The sequence below is a fragment of the Sprattus sprattus genome (assembly GCF_963457725.1).
Source record: "Sprattus sprattus genome assembly, chromosome: 19".
Taxonomy (NCBI): domain Eukaryota; kingdom Metazoa; phylum Chordata; class Actinopteri; order Clupeiformes; family Clupeidae; genus Sprattus; species Sprattus sprattus.
The window spans coordinates 12,642,568-12,659,566 of NC_137917.1; the positions used below are offsets into that span (position 1 = coordinate 12,642,568).

At 43.6% G+C, this 16,999-nt stretch overlaps 1 protein-coding gene across 1 annotated transcript in view; it reads left to right on the plus strand.

Annotated features, from left to right (window-relative positions):
- The window catches only part of cdk14 (cyclin dependent kinase 14), a 147,132-nt gene extending 135,984 nt beyond the window's left edge, over positions 1–11,148 (plus strand). Inside the window, exon 15 of the mRNA XM_080858587.1 lies at positions 11,054–11,148. The gene's annotated coding sequence lies outside the window, so the exon portion shown is untranslated. The remainder of the gene's footprint in view (positions 1–11,053) is intronic.
- The last annotated feature ends 5,851 nt before the right edge of the window (positions 11,149–16,999 follow it).

The window sequence follows — 16,999 nt, forward strand, 5'->3', positions numbered from 1 at the left end:
GTTTGTTGCCTGTGCAGGCTGGCAGTGTGTCATGAGATCATAATCTTTTCCTGCTCTGACACACTCTGTAGTTTTGGCGTACGAGCTGTTCCTAGCATCTTACGTGAACATGAACAAGTTGTGGCTTGAATACTGAGCAAGGAAATACGTATATGAACTCAGGATGCACTCTGTCCGTTACACACACTTTTACACAGCCACACACACACACACACTTGCATATTTTATTATTTTTATTAACCCTTGTTTTAACAGGAAAGTCCCATTGAGCCACAATGGCTCTTCTTCCAGGGAGTCCTGGCCAAGAGTGGCAGGCAGCAAGTGAAAACATTAACAGAAAATACAAGGACAGAGGACAAAACTAACAGGACCACAGACAGAAAACAAAGTACAGAATCACATAGAAAAACTAGACAATTCTCACTAACACAATTGATAGTACCATCAAGGACAACCAAAGAGAAACACTGCAGAAGACCGGATAATGTACATGTGGATCCTAACTAAATGGCAACAAAACAATTAAAGAAGTGAAACATATCTAAAAGCAATGGCAATGCTCTGTAAAAGCTGACTTCAAAAGATTTTTAAAAATGTCTCTAAATGTAATGTGTTTTGGAGTTCATTCCAGACATATGATGCATAGTAACAGAATGATGTTTTGCCAAGTTCAGTCCTTACTGAGGGTGTGATTAATAGTAATTTATTTGTTGACCTTGTACTATATATACTAGTGTGAAAAGAAAGCAGTGCTGAGATGTAATGTGGCAAGTTACCCAGTAATCCTTTCAAAGTAAAAATCAGAAAATGAAACTTTCTTCTAAGAGAAAGAGAGGACCATTGCACCATTTCATATAACAAGCAGTGGTGAGTCCTACTTGCTGTTCCTGTGATAAAACGCAGGGCAGAATGATATAAAACATCCAGTTTATTCAAGAGCAGTTTTGAGGAATGCATATAAATGATATCACCATAATCTAATACTGATAAGAAAGTGCTCTCTACCAACCTTTTTCTTGCTTTGTATGGAAAACACTTTCTTTGTCTAAAATAAAATCCTAATTTGGGCCTGAGTTTTTTTAAGAGGCACTCAATATGTGTACTAAAAGACAGTTTATCATCCAGCCATATTCCTAGATATTTGTAGGAGGATACCCTTTCCAACTGTGTTCCATTGGTGGTAATAATAGTGCCATTAAAAGATTTGTGTGAACGTGTAAAGACCATAAATTTAGTCTTTTTAGCATTTAGAACCAACTTAAGCCCAACAAGAGAATTTTGTACCTGGTTAAAAGCAGACTGTAAACAAATCACAGCCTCTTGTACTGTTGACGCAGAAGTGTATAAAATTGTGTCATCAGCATAAAGATGTACTTTTGTTGGACTTAAACCCACACCTAAGTTATTTATATAAATAGAAAATAAAATGTGGACACAAGCTAACAGTCACTGCATGTGTCAGTGTCAGAACTCTGCTAACCTCTTAAGCTTAAGGACATCCTACCATAAACCCATCTGATTCATACATGAAATATATATTTATACATATAAACATACATAAGTTTATATGTATACGGACACAGACACACACACGCAAACACACACACACACACACACACACACAGATACACACGTCAATCAACCAGACCCTTGCAGTAGCTGTTCTTGTCTACTTCTTCACCCTAGCAGTCAGCAGGTGCTCCCCTTAAAAACAAAGCCTCTGTTGAAGTGCAGATGCCCCACAGGCCAGGGGGCTCTACAGGGTGGCCCCAGGCATCAAAGCTCACTGCTCTCCGCTCTCAGGCCCCGATGGGCCCCAGTCATGGCCCCCTGGCCCTGGCCCCGCAAGTGAGCGAGTGAACGATGAGTTATGATCCTCTTCACACCGCCGGCGTCGGGTAGTACCAGCGGCAGCCGAGCGTTACAAGGGAGGGCCGGGGGTGGGGGGGCATCCGGCTGAGGCATGAAGGGGGCAGTTGGGGAGTGGGCTGATTGACTGAGGGTTCTTCAGCCCTCAATGAGCCTCTGTTATCAGCAGCCACACACAGGACTGATGCATGGTGCTGCATGTGTCACTTTCTTTGCTTCCCTTTCTCCTTCCTTCTTTCTTTCTTCCTATCTTTCTTATCTTTCTCTCTGTCTTTCTTTTATCCGTTCCTTTTCTCTTTGATCCTCTCATACTCACGTCTCTCTCACGCGCTCTCCACCTCTCTTTCTCTCTCTCTTCCTCCCTCCCTTTCTCTCTCTCTCCACCTCTCTTTCTCTCTCTTCCTCCCTCCCTTTCTCTCTCTCTCCATTTCTCTTCTTTCTCTCAGTCCTCAGTCTCCTCCCTCATTTCCATTTCTCACCCATAATGGGGGAATTCCCCATCTCAGCCCCTGAGCAGAAAGACATTAGTGAGTGAGATCTGCAATGATTTAATCAGTTTTACGAGAGACCCCTCCTGTCAGACTGCAGGACCGTTATGACCCCCACACACACATACAAACACTCACACGCTCACACACACACACACCTCCGCCCTCCAGGATAGTGGCCAAAAATAGTGCTTTAACCACAGCGCTTCCTGTTTAAGGGGCTGTGGGACTTTAAAAAGTCTGTATGCTTAATTGACTTCTCCCATCGCAGGCGCTTACACACACACACACACACACACACACTGTGCTGACGTCAGAGGGGCCTCCCTGCTGACGTGCATTAGCACCAGGACATCAAAGGCTAAGTGGACCTGTGGGCCTGGCCAAGTGACTGTAATGTAGATCACATTAGTTCTGCAGACAGACCCAGGGGACTCATATGTACTGTTGCATTAACCCTGGTCACATGCAAAGCTGGTGCTCATGACATTTCAAGCCGTATTTTATGAAGTTAGTGGGAATGACTAGGCTATCAATTTCTTGTGAGGCTAAATCGTTGGTAATAGTTCTTGTTGGATGATTCCATATCACCTCCTCTCCACCATAAACCCAGTGGTCGAAGTGGCAATAACACTTATCATGTGACTTGACACGGACTTACATTAATTATGGGTCCTAACATTAGTAATTGGTCCTATCTGCTGAATAGTGCTGTGCTGAATGGGAGTGTGGCGACTGACATCTCCTTAGTGGATTGAGGGGGGGGACAGAAATGGCGGAAATTTCGGTCTTTGTTTGTGTCCACAGGCATAGAAAAAAACACACACACACTGAAGGGGTATTAGTGGATTATGAATGAACAGAAGAGCATGGGGTTCAGTCTATCCAGTCTGAAGTATTGGGTAGGATCAAGTGTGAAAGCAATAATGTGATCGGGTCAGTGGTTCCATGTCTCTATAGAGTTTAATCTCACAACTACTAGACTCACTCAAATCCTTTATTAAATCAGAGTTTTAAGGATTTCATGGTTTTTCCTTAACAGCTGGAGTCCATATAGGAATTTGCTGTCCAGAGCTGACCATTCGATTCTCACAGCAGGGCGCAAAAAAACATCTCTCTCCCAGTGAGGTTTGTGCTTAAAAGTCACACGAGTCAGCAGAACCGTTTCTATCGCAGTCTTTACGCCATGTACGAGGTGTTACAGTAATCACCTTTTTGGCGGAACACTCGTTCGGAGCTCTTAGCTGTATGCAATCTGAAGCAGTGGAAGCCCCAGTGGGTGGAAGTCCCCAGAGCCAGCTAAGCTTCAATTATGTTGAAGTAGCATCAACAGAAGATGGAATTTCACACTGCTTGTACTTGCAGCGGGAGGTGTGGTAATTGTGAAGGTGTTATTGTCGGAATTATAGATGCACAGCGTGAGTGTGTGGGGCCTGTCAGCAGCACTGAGTGCCAGAGTGACTCTGTGTGTGTGTGTGTGTGTGTGTGTGTGTGTGTGTGTGTGTGTGTGTGTGTGTGTGTGAGTGTGGGAATATTTGTGCTGTTTTTTGGTTTTGCATTTGATATATGTATTTGTACATATAGACATACAGTATAGTGTGAGATACAGATTCTAAGTTTGTGTGTGTGTGTGTGTGTGTGTGTGTGAACAGGCGTGTCGTGCTCCTTGTACAGGCAGGAATGTGTGTATAATGATTTGCACCTGCGGTGAGACAGCAGCCTCTCACCACTTCAGCACCTCTCCCAGCAGAGGACAACCTCCCCTCACACTGGACCTAAACTAACATTCATAATCCACTAATACCCCTTCAGTGTGTGTGTGTTTGTCACTGTGTGTGTGTGTGTGTGTGTGTGAGAGAGGTTTTGTGAATGTTGTGTGTTAGTCAGTGTGTTTGCATGATTGTGTGTGTGTGTGTGTGTGTGTGTGTGGGTGTGTGTGTGTGTGTGTGTGTGTGTGTGTGTGTGTGTGTGTGTGTGTGTGTGTCAGAGAGCATAACTGGTGTTTGATAACAGCCAGTAAAGTGCTGACATGGGAGAAAGTTTACAGTGGGAGAGCAGGCAGATCAAGAGGAAATAGAAAACACATGGAGTTCGCTATAACATACTATGCCTATGCTGTGTGTGTGTGTGTGTGTGTGTGTGTGTGTGTGTGTGTGTGTGTGTGTGTGTGTGTGTGTGTGTGTGTGTGTGTGTGTGTGTGTGTGTGTGTGTGTGTGTGTGTGTGTGTGTGTGTGTGTGTGTGTGTGTGTGTGTTTGAGTATTAACAGAACCAACAACTGTTTTCAATCACACCTCCTGCCCACACTGCTGAGTGAGATGTGTTTGATGATTAAAAAAGCAGTTACCATGCGAGTAAGCGGACTGTGCGAACAGGGCTAAGAAGCGTCTCTGAAGTCCAGTGTGTGTTGTCATCTGAAGTCCAGTGTGTGTGTTGTCCTCTGAAGCCAGCCAGTGGTCTCATTCAGCAGGACCAGGGTTAAAGCTGCCATTCTGAAGCCCTAAGCCATCAGCCACGGTCTAAAACAACTTTCCCATGTAGCCGGCTGGGTGTGGGTCAGTGGGCAGTGATAGGCTGGAATCTGCACAGCTAGCTGCAGGGCCTGCCCGCCCCCCCCACACACACACACAATATCTCTCTCTCCCCCCTCATTTTCTGTCTCCCACCCCTTTCCTGCCTTTCATCTCTTCTTTTTTTGCGTTTACATTTCACACACATTGTCTTCATCGTTTTATTTGTATCTATGTCTTGTCTTTCTCTATGACTCTGATAGAATACAAAATGTATGTATGTACATAAGTGTGTGTGTGTGTGTTTGTGTGTGTAAACATAAGTGCATGTGAGTGCCTATTCGAATTGCATTGCAGTATTGCCCATCTAATAAAAAACAAACTCTAACCTAATAAAGTATGATAAATGTATAGTATAAAGCCAAGTTCAATGCCTGAGCATGTAAGGCAGCATAGATGTCAGCACTGTGACAGTGATATTAACACGGCCCTCTGGCACCATGGACACCATGGACCCTTTAAAAGTACTCCTCCCCCCTCATCTATAGAAGTGATAGTACATGACTCCATCTCTTCAGCACATCACAGCAGGGCTGTGGTCGTTGGGTAAATCACAGTGGGCAGTGAAGGTGAGCTGGGCTGGGGTTTGAAGAGCCCTGTGCACAGGGCTCTGATAGTAATTAATACTGAAGGACCAGTGAGGCCAGTTCACCCTCCTCCTCCTCCTCTCGTGAGACCCCCCCTGGGAGAGAAAAACGAGCTAGTGGTGGAGAGATGGTGTGAGAGAAAGAAGAGAGCGAGAGGGGAGAGGTTTGGAAGGGTTGATACCCCAGTGCCATGTGTTGGCAGGGGATCGATACAGGGGTTGAGGATGAAGGGAACTGTAGTTTCTTCAGAGCTCTCCTTTCTTAGAAGAGATGGATTGATTTTTTTCTTCTTTCTTTGTTTCACATTTGTATTGCTTCTTTTGTTCTCTAAAGGTGAGAAAGCTCAGGACCTCTCTTCCTCTCCTCTTCTCCTCCTCTCCTCCTTTCCTGTCCACCTCTCTTCTTCTCTCCCTCTCCTCTCTTTCTTTCCTCTCCCCATCTCCTCGGCTCCTCGTATCTTCTTCTCACCCTCTCCTCACCTCTTCGTCTCTCCCTCTCTTCCTCTCTTTCTCTCCTCCCCTCCTCCTACCTCCCTATTCACTACAGTAGACGAAACAGGAAAGATAGATTTATTTTATTCAGCCCAAGGCTCTGCAAGTTAAACAAAAAACATTGTGTTAAATGGGTATGTGAGGTGTGAATCACAACAATTGTATAAATGATGACCTGAGGATCTTCCCCCTGTGCATCTGTGCCTGGATAATTCTGCTTGATGCAGCAAATTTCAAGTGATCAGTGTGAATGAGTGAATGAGTGAGTGAGTGAGTGAGTGAGTGAGTGAGTGAGTGAGTGAGTGAGTGAGTGAGTGAGTGAGTGAGTGTGTGTGTGTGTGTGTGTGTGTGTGTGTGTGTGTGTGTGTGTGTGTGTGTGTGTGTGTGTGTGTGTGTGTGTGTGTGCGTGTGCGTTTGCGTGTGCGTGTGCGCGTGCGCGTGCGACCACTTCTTCATATGAAAATGAGCTCTATGGTGTAGATTCCTGACCCTTAAAACCAGTCTTCATCATCACCAACTCCAGTCCAGGCTGTAATGGATGTTTCCGTGCGATTTAGTTTGGTTCTCATTAAGAATAGACCCCGTCCACCCTGGAGTGATCTCAGCGGGACATTGTCAGCCATGACAGCAGGTGCTAGTCTGACACTCTCACCATCGGCCTTTAAACTCTGGCTGCAATGATCAGGGAAACCGCAGAGGACAAAGTGTGTATGTGTGTGTGTGTGTGTGTGTGTGTGTGTGTGTGTGTGTGTGTGTGTGTGTGTGTGTGTGTGTACCAGATCTGACGGGGCAGGGGTCCTGCTCGGTGGCGTAGCGCTCATCGCTAGGATTAAAATAGCGATGGGTATGCCGCGGCGCCACGACCCTGCTTGGGTCTCCGTACCCATGGAAACCAAACAGGGCAGTGGTTGTAACCTGGCGTCACCGTGCTGCTAAAGGAACATCCTCTAATGCGAAGCACTCCTGAGCAATACTGCAAAGCACTATTTTTGATTTATTTATTCGTCTAGCATGTCATTATTTTCGAATGTACTTTTCGTTGAAAAAAAAATTGAGATAAGAGTGGAGGGATTTGATGAAAGCGGTTTAAAAATGGCCTTTGGTTTGTTTCTTCAAAAGACAAGCACATAGCAACCAGTGGATGTATTCTAATTTGAAGGACAACTCACTCACTCTCTCTCACACACACACACACATGCATATCGCATTCAGATGCATTCTCACTCACCCTCTCTCTCTCACACACATAAAAAGACTCATTAAAACATCAGCCCCCTCCACGGCTGAGTGTGTTGGCTGAGTGGCGTTTAATGGCTCTCTGACTCACTTCATTACACGCTTTCAAATGTGACGAGCCCCCCCACAGCCCCAGGGTCAAAGGTCACGACCCACCAGCCCACAGAGGAGGAGCCCCACCCTCCCCCATCACTGGGCTTCAGTGAAACTACAGAGCAGCCCTTGTGTCTAATGCAGAGGGAACTGTCCTAAACACTTTTTACTTTTACCAACTTAAAATTAATGGTGTGTGTGTGTGTGTGTGTGTGTGTGTGTGTGAGTGTGTATGTGTGTGCAGCGTTTCTGTAAGGGGGGGGGGGGGGGGGGGTATGAAAGTGTTATTATATCTGTGTTACTATTTGTTTGTAATTCTGTTTCTGTAGTAAAACTTAAACAACTCATTTTGCTTTTTAAGGAAAATCTTTACCATTGCTCTGCAGTTTTAGAAGTGAGCAAAATTGCAGTAAAAAAAGAATTGAATGGAATTTTATCAAAGGACACAATGGGAGCTGCTAGAGTTGCCACAGCAATACACACTGTTTGAACATTGCCCCAGAGAGACTACCAGCTAGAGAACGTGTGTGTCTGGGAGCAACAGGAAAGAGAAAGTGTGTATACGCATGTGTGTGTGTGTGTGTGTGTGTGTGTGTGTTTGTGTGTGTGTGTGTGTGTGTGTGTGTGTGTGTGTGTGTGTGTGTGTGTGTGTGTGTGTGTGTGTGTGTGTGTGTGTGTGTGTGTGTGTGTGTGTGTGTGTAAAAACAGAGAGAAAGAGAGAGAGCAGTGAAACAGGGTTCTCAGCAAGAGATTGCCTCTCTGTGACACGCATATAAATTCAGATACATTTTCAGACTTTATGTAAATATTTTTTGTTCCAGCGAGAATTACAGAGCTTGTCTTCAGCCTTCTTTAATAACATTAACTACACTGAATTTATGTCTTCGTCTCCCTCTATTATAGGATCTGTTTTCAGTTAAATATACATGTCAGTGGTAGTGCATGGGAGTGAATTATAATGTAGTCTACAGCTAGAGGCAACCCTATAGCTAGATGCAACCATAACCCTAATCCAAGACTCAGTCTATAGCTATTTGCATTTTACCCAAGACTCAGCCTTAGTGGTCACCTCAACTATGATTCCGAAGCGACTATCTCTCACACACACACACACGTGCGCTGACTCAATGTTAGTGTGTTAGCTTAATGTGCGGCCGAATCCAAAGACAACAGCTGTCTTTATTGGGCACTGATACACTTTCTTAATCCTTTCTACAATTCCCACCCACCAGCTCCATCTGGTATGGAAAGGAGTGCTTGCACAAACAGGCACACACACACACACACACACACACACACACTCAGACAAGGACACAGACAATACACACATATATCCAGTCATGCATGCATATACTGTCTCTTTTACTCTCTCTTTCTTTATCTGTCTATGTCTCTCTCCCAGTCACACACACGCTCAGACAAGGACACAGAAAGGCACACATACATCCAGTCATGCACGTACATACACACTATATCTCACACACACACACACACACTCACACATACACTCAGACAAGGACACAGAAAGGCACACATATATATCCAGTCATGCACGCACATACTAGCTCTCTCTGTCTCTCTCTCTCACACACACACACACACACAGCCCCCTTTCTCTCTTTGATCCTGCTGAAGTGGAACTGTACATCTGTTGGTCCTAAATCAGACCTCAGAGACAACACATTCCTTTGTTGGCTTACACTGGATATGATACTGTAAAAGTGTGTGTGTGTGTGTGTGTGTGTGTGTGTGTGTGTGTGTGTGTGTGTGTGTGTGTGTGTGTGTGAGAGAGAGAGAGAGAGAGACAGAGAAAGAGAGAGAAATAGGTAGGGTGTTGGCAGTAAGTCCGGACACAGCCCATTAAGAGAGAGAGAGAGAGAGAGAGAGAGAGAGAGAGAAGGCAAGGCTCCCCATTCTTTCAATCTTTCTCTGTGCAGCTGTTCCCATAGACTCAGAGCTCAGTGGTCTCCACCTCTATAGACTCCCTCCACCCTTCGCCTCCTCTCTTCCAGACTAACTCTTCCCACAGGAGCCCTGCCCATTGATCTTAGTGGTATACGGACAGCCCTGGCTCTAATCCAGGGCCTGCACTCTCACTACCAAAAAAAAAGGCCTTTTCTATGGCTAATCTCCATAGAGGAGCGATTGAATGTCCCATACTGAACCCTCATAAATGCTTTCCCAACATCCTCTCCTATGAAGTTGATGGCTAAATGACTTCAAAGCATGTTTCGTGAGACGGTTGGAAACACTGTAGGACCTTAAAGAGTTGTTTTGTGGTGAAAGTGCCCGTAAAGTGTACTGGGCTGTAACCCTGATAGCCAAACTCGGCTACACGTTGAGCCCTGGATCAGCCTGTTCCAGGTCAAACATTAAGGATTTCTCCCTAAGGATTTTTGCATTACGTTTTTGTATATAGTTACGCAGAATATGACATTCTGTCCATCTATAGCCATCTTGGTCTTGGAGTATAATATCAAAACAAGGAAATGGGCCTGAGAGAGAAGAATCTTTCTTTGTGTTTCTTTCTTTCCAATCTATCCCTTCTAAATGTTTTTGCAGTATGTTAAAGTAGTAAGAAAACATTGTCTCATGTCCTCTGGTGTTTAGACTAGCCAGCCTTTGGAAGGCGCCAGCCAGAAACCCACCTCTCTGCTGGGGGTTGGGTCCCAAACACACCCCTCTCTGGGCGGACGGCAGGCCGGCCTTTTTGTGAGACAGAATGAGGCGGGTGTTTCTGTGTCCTTACCCAGCAGTCAGTGTCGGCGGCAGGGGAGGGGAGGGGACGGGACGGGAGTGTTCACTCTATCGTCTGATTTGCTGGAAAGCTCCTCACCCCGTCCGGGCCTTGAGTCCCAGGCTTATCCCCATAGGTGCCAAGATCTCAGATTCGTGGCAGTCAGCATAGCACAGCGCATCCGCTGGGGAAAAGACTCTTTTCAGAGCCAGGCTTTTATAGACAGGAGAGAGAGAGAGAGGGAGAGGGAGAGAGAGGAGGGGGGAGAGTTCATATTTGAAATATATTTCAGTGTTCATTTAGTGTGTTTGAGAAAGGGAGACAGAGAGAAAAACATAGGCTGGTGTGTGTGTGTGTGTTTGTGTGTGTGTGTTGAGGAGAGATAGAGAGAGAGAAAGTGAGAGGATGACAGAGATATTGTGTGAGTGTGTGTGTGTGTTTGTGTGCGTGTGTAACTGAGTTAATGAGAGACTGTCAGTATGAATGACAGGGAGGGAGAAGAATGGAGGGATAAATGGCGGGAGGGAGGGGTATAGTGTGAAGAGGGAGGGAGATGGGGAGCGAGGGATAGAGGAAGAACACAGAGATGCTTGAATTATTTATTAGTGCAGTATGGTCACTGAGGGTGGTGGTGGGGGGGCTATGGGATTATCAGAGCGACTAGCCAGCCAAACCTGCTGGTCTACCCTCTCCCTCTCCTCCTCCTTCTGTTCACTCCTCTACATTCCTCCCTCTAACTCTTGCTTCTCCTTTCTCTGTCTCGATCTCTCTCTCTGTTACTCTGTCTCTCTACCTCTGCTCCTCTCATCTGTCTCTCTCTCTCTCTCCATTCCTCTCCTTTGTCTATCTCTCTATCCCTCTGCTTTGCCCTCTTGTAATCTCTGTTTTGGTTCATGTTTGTCGGGTGTATCTTAATGACCTTAATAATCTTAACTAACCATGTGTGTTTGTGTGTGTGTGTGTGTGTGTGTGTGTGTGTTGCAGGTGGAAGCTGATAGCAGACTGAAGGAGAGGAAGGAGGGTCAGAGAGAAGAGGAGACCAAAATGACCTCTCACCTATCTCTTAAGTTATTTTGTCCAAAAGCGTTACCTTTGTAAGAGGTGTACTGTGTGTGTGTGCGTGTGTGTGTGTGAGAGAGAGAGGGTATGTGTGAGTGTTTGCAAAAATTAGTGTATAAAAGCGAGCATGTTCCTTACACAAGTGTAAAGAACCTCAGATCTGAGTTTTTCATCAATAACTTTTTTTTTTTTTGTTTACTTCTGAATGTTACATACAGTATATATATACAGTATATATATTCACGTTTTGCTGATGTGTAAAGGGCAGCATTTAAAAATCATCGTAAAGACATTCAGAGGATTCTGACGCATACTGCTTGTGTATGCATTGACCTATGTATGAATGTATGTTAGTATGTATGATAGACCTGTACAGAACAACCACAGTAATGTCTTGACTCTCACACTTAATTCTCACATTAAGTACACTTGTTTCGTGCTGACATTGAAAAGAAGGAAAAAGCATTCTTGACTGCTCCATCCCACTGAACAAACACAACCACAACAATAATACCATAATAATAATGACAATAGCACTAAAGTAAAGATCAGTAATTGCTGTTGATAATAGTCCTTTGCGGTTCATCTCTGGTGTTGCAGATGCAGATACTGCAGGATCAGTCTATAAGCAACAGGCACCGCCAGAGACACACAGCAAAGACACACCTGTCAGAGTTCATGTGCTATGAGACTGGGCTAGTCTTTGTGTTTGTTTGTGTGTGTGTGTGTCGTGTGTCGTGTGTGTGTGTGTGTGTGTGTGTGTGTGCGTGTGTGTGTGAGTGTGTGTGTGTGTGTGTGTGTGTGAGTGTGTGTGTGAGTGTGTGTGTGCACGTGTGTGTGTGTGTGTGTGTGTGTGTGTGTGTGCGTGTGTATGTGTGCATGTGTATCTGTGGGGTGTGTGTCTGTGTCCAACACATGCAATACACTCACAACAGTGCTACAGAGTGTATAAGTGGGGATCTATCAAAAAGATAAAGATGACTGATACCCGAGTGTAAAATTGATCCTGATGCATTTCCAGTGTTTAATGCGTAGCTCTTTTTGGCCTTCGACAATCCGTGCTCATGATTTGCACTCAGTTATAAAATGCCCTGTGAAAAATCCAAACTTTTAACCGTCGTCATGATGGTGATATCAATGCTTTAATCTCCCCTTGACTCCTCATGAAGTCATAACTGGCTTGGGAGACTGAAAAAACCCGTTCTGTGGGCTTCGGTGTCATGATGCCAGATATGACTTCAGCACTACGTGACGAGAGATGCGGAGAGGTGTGGAGACAACTGACGGATGTTGTGAACTAGAAGTGCATGAAAAACGAAAAGCTTGCGAGACTTTCCCACTAAGGCCACTCCTAACTTACTTTTGGCCAGAGATTTCCCACCCCCAAAAGGCATTTGGATTGGTCTACTATCAAAACATCATTAGTCATTCCCACTCACAGTAAGTCCATGTTTAATCCTAGTTATCTCTAGATGTGCATGTTAATGTATACATCTGGCTAAACAACACTAAATGGGTAGTGGCACGTGTTGTGAAACTGATAGGATATAGTGAAGACAGAATGATTGGCCACAGATGAGCAGAGAGGATTCAACCACCTCTCTCATCTCAAGCGATGTGGCATCTTGTGTGCACTGCAACGCTACACTTCCCGATTGTGTGGTTGTGTGCGTATTTATGGTGTGGTGATGGAAACAATGCCATTTTTAATTCCTTTCGGTTTGGGTTATTTATATTTTTTTATAAACTTATATATATATATATATTACTTTTACAAAAGCCGAACAATGTTCTGAGCCTTTCAATAATGTCCTGTGTGTTACAAACAAACACAAATCATCGAACAATAACTAAGGACCCTGCACTGTTACCCTGCACTGGTGAAATAAACAGAATAATATTAACTATGTACTGTAAGATCACTATGGGTTCATTTTCACAATGTTGAAGAGAGTTGAAGGGCAATGAACTTGTATGACACTCCAGGCAAACAGGCACACACACGCACCCACACACACAAACAGCATGTAAAACCTATTCCCCATGTTGATCCAGTTGGTGTACCCACACTATATCCAGCCTGTGGACTCTGTGATATGATTTATGTGTACAATAGGGGCTCATTGTTTGGCTGTTTGTTTGTTTGTTTCCTATGTATCTAGTTTTGAGAGGGAGCGATGTTACCATGAGGCTTACGGCAACATTCATGTGTCAATCAATGGCTTTGCTGGCCGCCATCTTGAATAGAGCTGATCTGAAGTCTTATCATTACCAATGTCGTTACTTTCTCTTGCTAAGAAAGCCGTCATTTAGCCCCTCTGCATTCCCAGTTTAAAGTGGGTCACTTTTCTACCTAAATTCCCCTACATGCAGGACGGTTCACTTCCCTGCAACATGCACCAAAAAGAGAGGAGAGGAAAAGCAAAGCTCTAAAACACTCTTCCAACAACCCACACAAAGCAACACAACCCTATCTCTGTGTTGCTTTTCTGTGTCATCCCTTACCTGCAGGCACACAGTTGTTCTAAGACAGGTGACATCCCTCTCTCGTTCCTCCTCACATGCTTTAGATGATGTTAGACAGTAGCAGCTGAATTCTTTTCGGTACGTTTCCGGCATGCTGTTCTCAAGCTTCTCCGTCAGGTGGCTATCGCCCTAATGCCCCAGCAGCAGCTGCTGATGGCAGGAACACGCTTGTTTAGTACTGTCTTCTGGTGGTCCGGGTGATGAGACCCTGAAAGCAAGCACTATTGTCCTCTTTGAACTTGAATATGGTCACACTAGCCTTTCCCCTTCAGAGCAGCTGGAGAGCAATGGCCACGGTCTATGAAGGCATACCAAGGATGATGAAAAATGAGTAATAACAAAGTGATAACAAAGTGGAAGATTTGCACATTAATTACTGTGATGGTCCAAACAATAACAACAATAATAACAACAATAAAAACATCCATTATTTCAGTGCAATTTGAAGTGCAATCATTGGCTCCAGCTGAAAATCAGCATCTAGACGTTACATGTAAAAATGTGTACATATAGTAACAGTTACAGGGACTGCTCTTGGTTCCTAGGTTTGCAATATTGGCCATGCTATATAGAATGTGCCGTCTGTCATTCCACTTGTTATTCTCTGACACTTTGATTCATCTGTGAATATTTTATCTTTTTGTAACCTTTGTTATCAATAGTCTGTAGGCTGTACATAAAAAAAGGATGCAGAGATTCCTGTGTAAAAATGATGATGATAATAATAAAAATAAAGGTCAAATTAAATAAAGAACTGTTAAAATGTTGCTGAGGAAAACATGTCTGCATTCAGGGTCATGAATGTCTTTACCATTCCCTTCCAGTACAGGATCTGAAGAGGGTTTCAAACCCTGTGTAAATGTGCATTGGTTAAAAAAGAATATCAATGAAAGACTAACTTGCATCCCCGCTCTGCTCAAGACTGATGTTGTGTTATTTTGGGAAATAGCTTCACTTGCATATAATATATATAGGAACAAATATTCTACATTTTGTATAATGCACTGAAATGAAAAGCAGTCTGGAACATAGAAGTGTGACCGGTCACTTTATATCTGAAAAACAGACTTAGTTATATAGTAGAATAGCTATTGCATTATTTGGTACAACTTGTATGTAATGTTATTATGGAAGATGTAATGTCCTTCTGTAAATGTTGTTTGTTGTTTTATCTTAAATAAAGTTTATTAATGCTTCAGATCGTGTTGTTATTACTCTTAATTGTGTAAACCATGCAGTTGCTACAAAGTGTATTCTATTTGGCATTAGCTTGCTCACTGGTCAATGTGGTGTGAAAGCCCAAGAGGTTTCATTAAGTGACACAATCATTTCAACTAATGATACTCAATTAACAGCATTAGAGAACAGTTGGATTTATGTTACTCGCTTATTTCATATGGAGTGATCACCACCACACTGTAAACCCAGACAGTTCTACTAACTCATTAACATTATGTACATAGTACTTAAAACCTGATATTTAGTTGACCCAACTTAAAATGTATTAGTTTTCTGAGCAAGTGGAGACGTTTTAATTGTATTGGAATTTATTTGTTTGAGTTAACATTGCCTGATAACTCAATTTTTTTTAGTATCTGACGTGATCAACGTCGTTGAGAACACCATTGCAAAGCACGTTATGAGAGACGGAGACAGCAGACCTAAGGTAGAGGAGTCGTTTAGTAATCCAGAGGTTGGAAGGTTGCTAGTTCGATTCCCCACTCCTCCTTACCAAGTGTATAAGTGTGAAACCCTAAACTACTCCTGATCTATAAATGCAAAATTCCTTGTAAATCGCTTTGGATAAAAGCGTCTGCTAAATCACAGATGTAAATGTAAATGCAATGGCAACACTGGGAAGGCAGTCGACCAATGACAGTTCTCTCTACAGTAAGAGCTTGCGCAAGAAGTTGGAACGTAAGGAAGATACCCTTTCAAAAACTTGTATGGGCGTAATAACTACTTTGTGAAAGACCCAGAGAAACACAAATATCTGACGAGGCAAAATCCTGTTAACTTTGGAATAATATGAGTTCAGAGAACTCAAAAATGATGAAATGATAACAAAATAAATCAGTATAGCCGATGTATAATTTTTGAGTTAAGTTTACATAAAAAAATATATATATGTACTCAAATTTTCTTATGTAATCGGTTACATCAAAAGTTTTGAGTTCTCTGAACTTGGATTGCTTGCCTGTTGACCTGGAACACAGGTTTTAGCTGAACCTTCGGTATCAAATCCACAACAATCTAAGATTCCCAGCTGTATTGTTTCTCTACAGTGACACCAAAACAATATACCAAGGGAACAAAGAACCTTTTATAGAACGTTTCCCCCATTCCTGTTGTTAATTAAAAAACAAGACACACTATCACATTTAATTCCTCCTGGTCTACCTTCCCTGGCATCTCCTAATGTGCCCAGACCCGTCCACACTGACAAACCTCAGCCCTCAACTCTAAGCCAGACTGTAAACCAATCCTCCAGCTCTCCTCTCAGCCTTCAAAGTAAACAAAGAGCACAGCTTCATGTTAGCCCACGGCGGAGGTAGAGACCATCGCCTTACCCAGTCTCCGGCATTCATCTGTGCCATATTTTAATCTTGGGGTTCTGTGGTGAAAACCTCTCCCTGTGTTGTGCTAGCTGAGATCTACAATGTCTTGTTTGATGTTTAGCTGACCTGATTAGGGCCCTAATTGGCGTTGCACTGTTGCTCTGGTGTAACTAGCCTGGCACCAGGGTTTTTTTTGTGTCTCTTCATTGGAAGCAAACAGGGAGGTCAGTATTTCCAGCTGAAGAAGTGTGTTGCTGCAATAAAGCATGTGATTTTCCAGGAGGTTTATCCAACCCAAGTCTTTAGCTGTCAGAAAAAGAGAGAGGAAGTGATGCTTACATTTGCTAAGAGTTAGGTGGGTCTTCATGGCATTTGTGGAGGTCCATGTCAGTCTAAAAAACAAAAACACTGTTTTTGACAATTTATGCCGAGATGTCTGCCATGGTGATTTGTTGGGGCTCATCGGGGGATTGCTGAATGGGAGAGTGCATTCATTTGAACAATGTGACGGCAGTATGACTTCATTTCTTCCTCTGGAACATTGTCACACATAATCCACTCCTGAGTGCTGATGACATTTGGAGTGAATAGAGCCCCGTCTTGGGATCACGGGGCAGCCTTGCTCATCGTTACAAGTAAGCTTGTCAAACATTATCCAGCAGAAGTGTGCTAATCCTAACCCCTCAGTGTGAGTCTTATTGAAATCTTAACATTAGTGCAATGCATTATGCAAACAATCAACAATCAGAAATGAAATTGGTTTTATCTGAAACCACAGTTGGGGTTT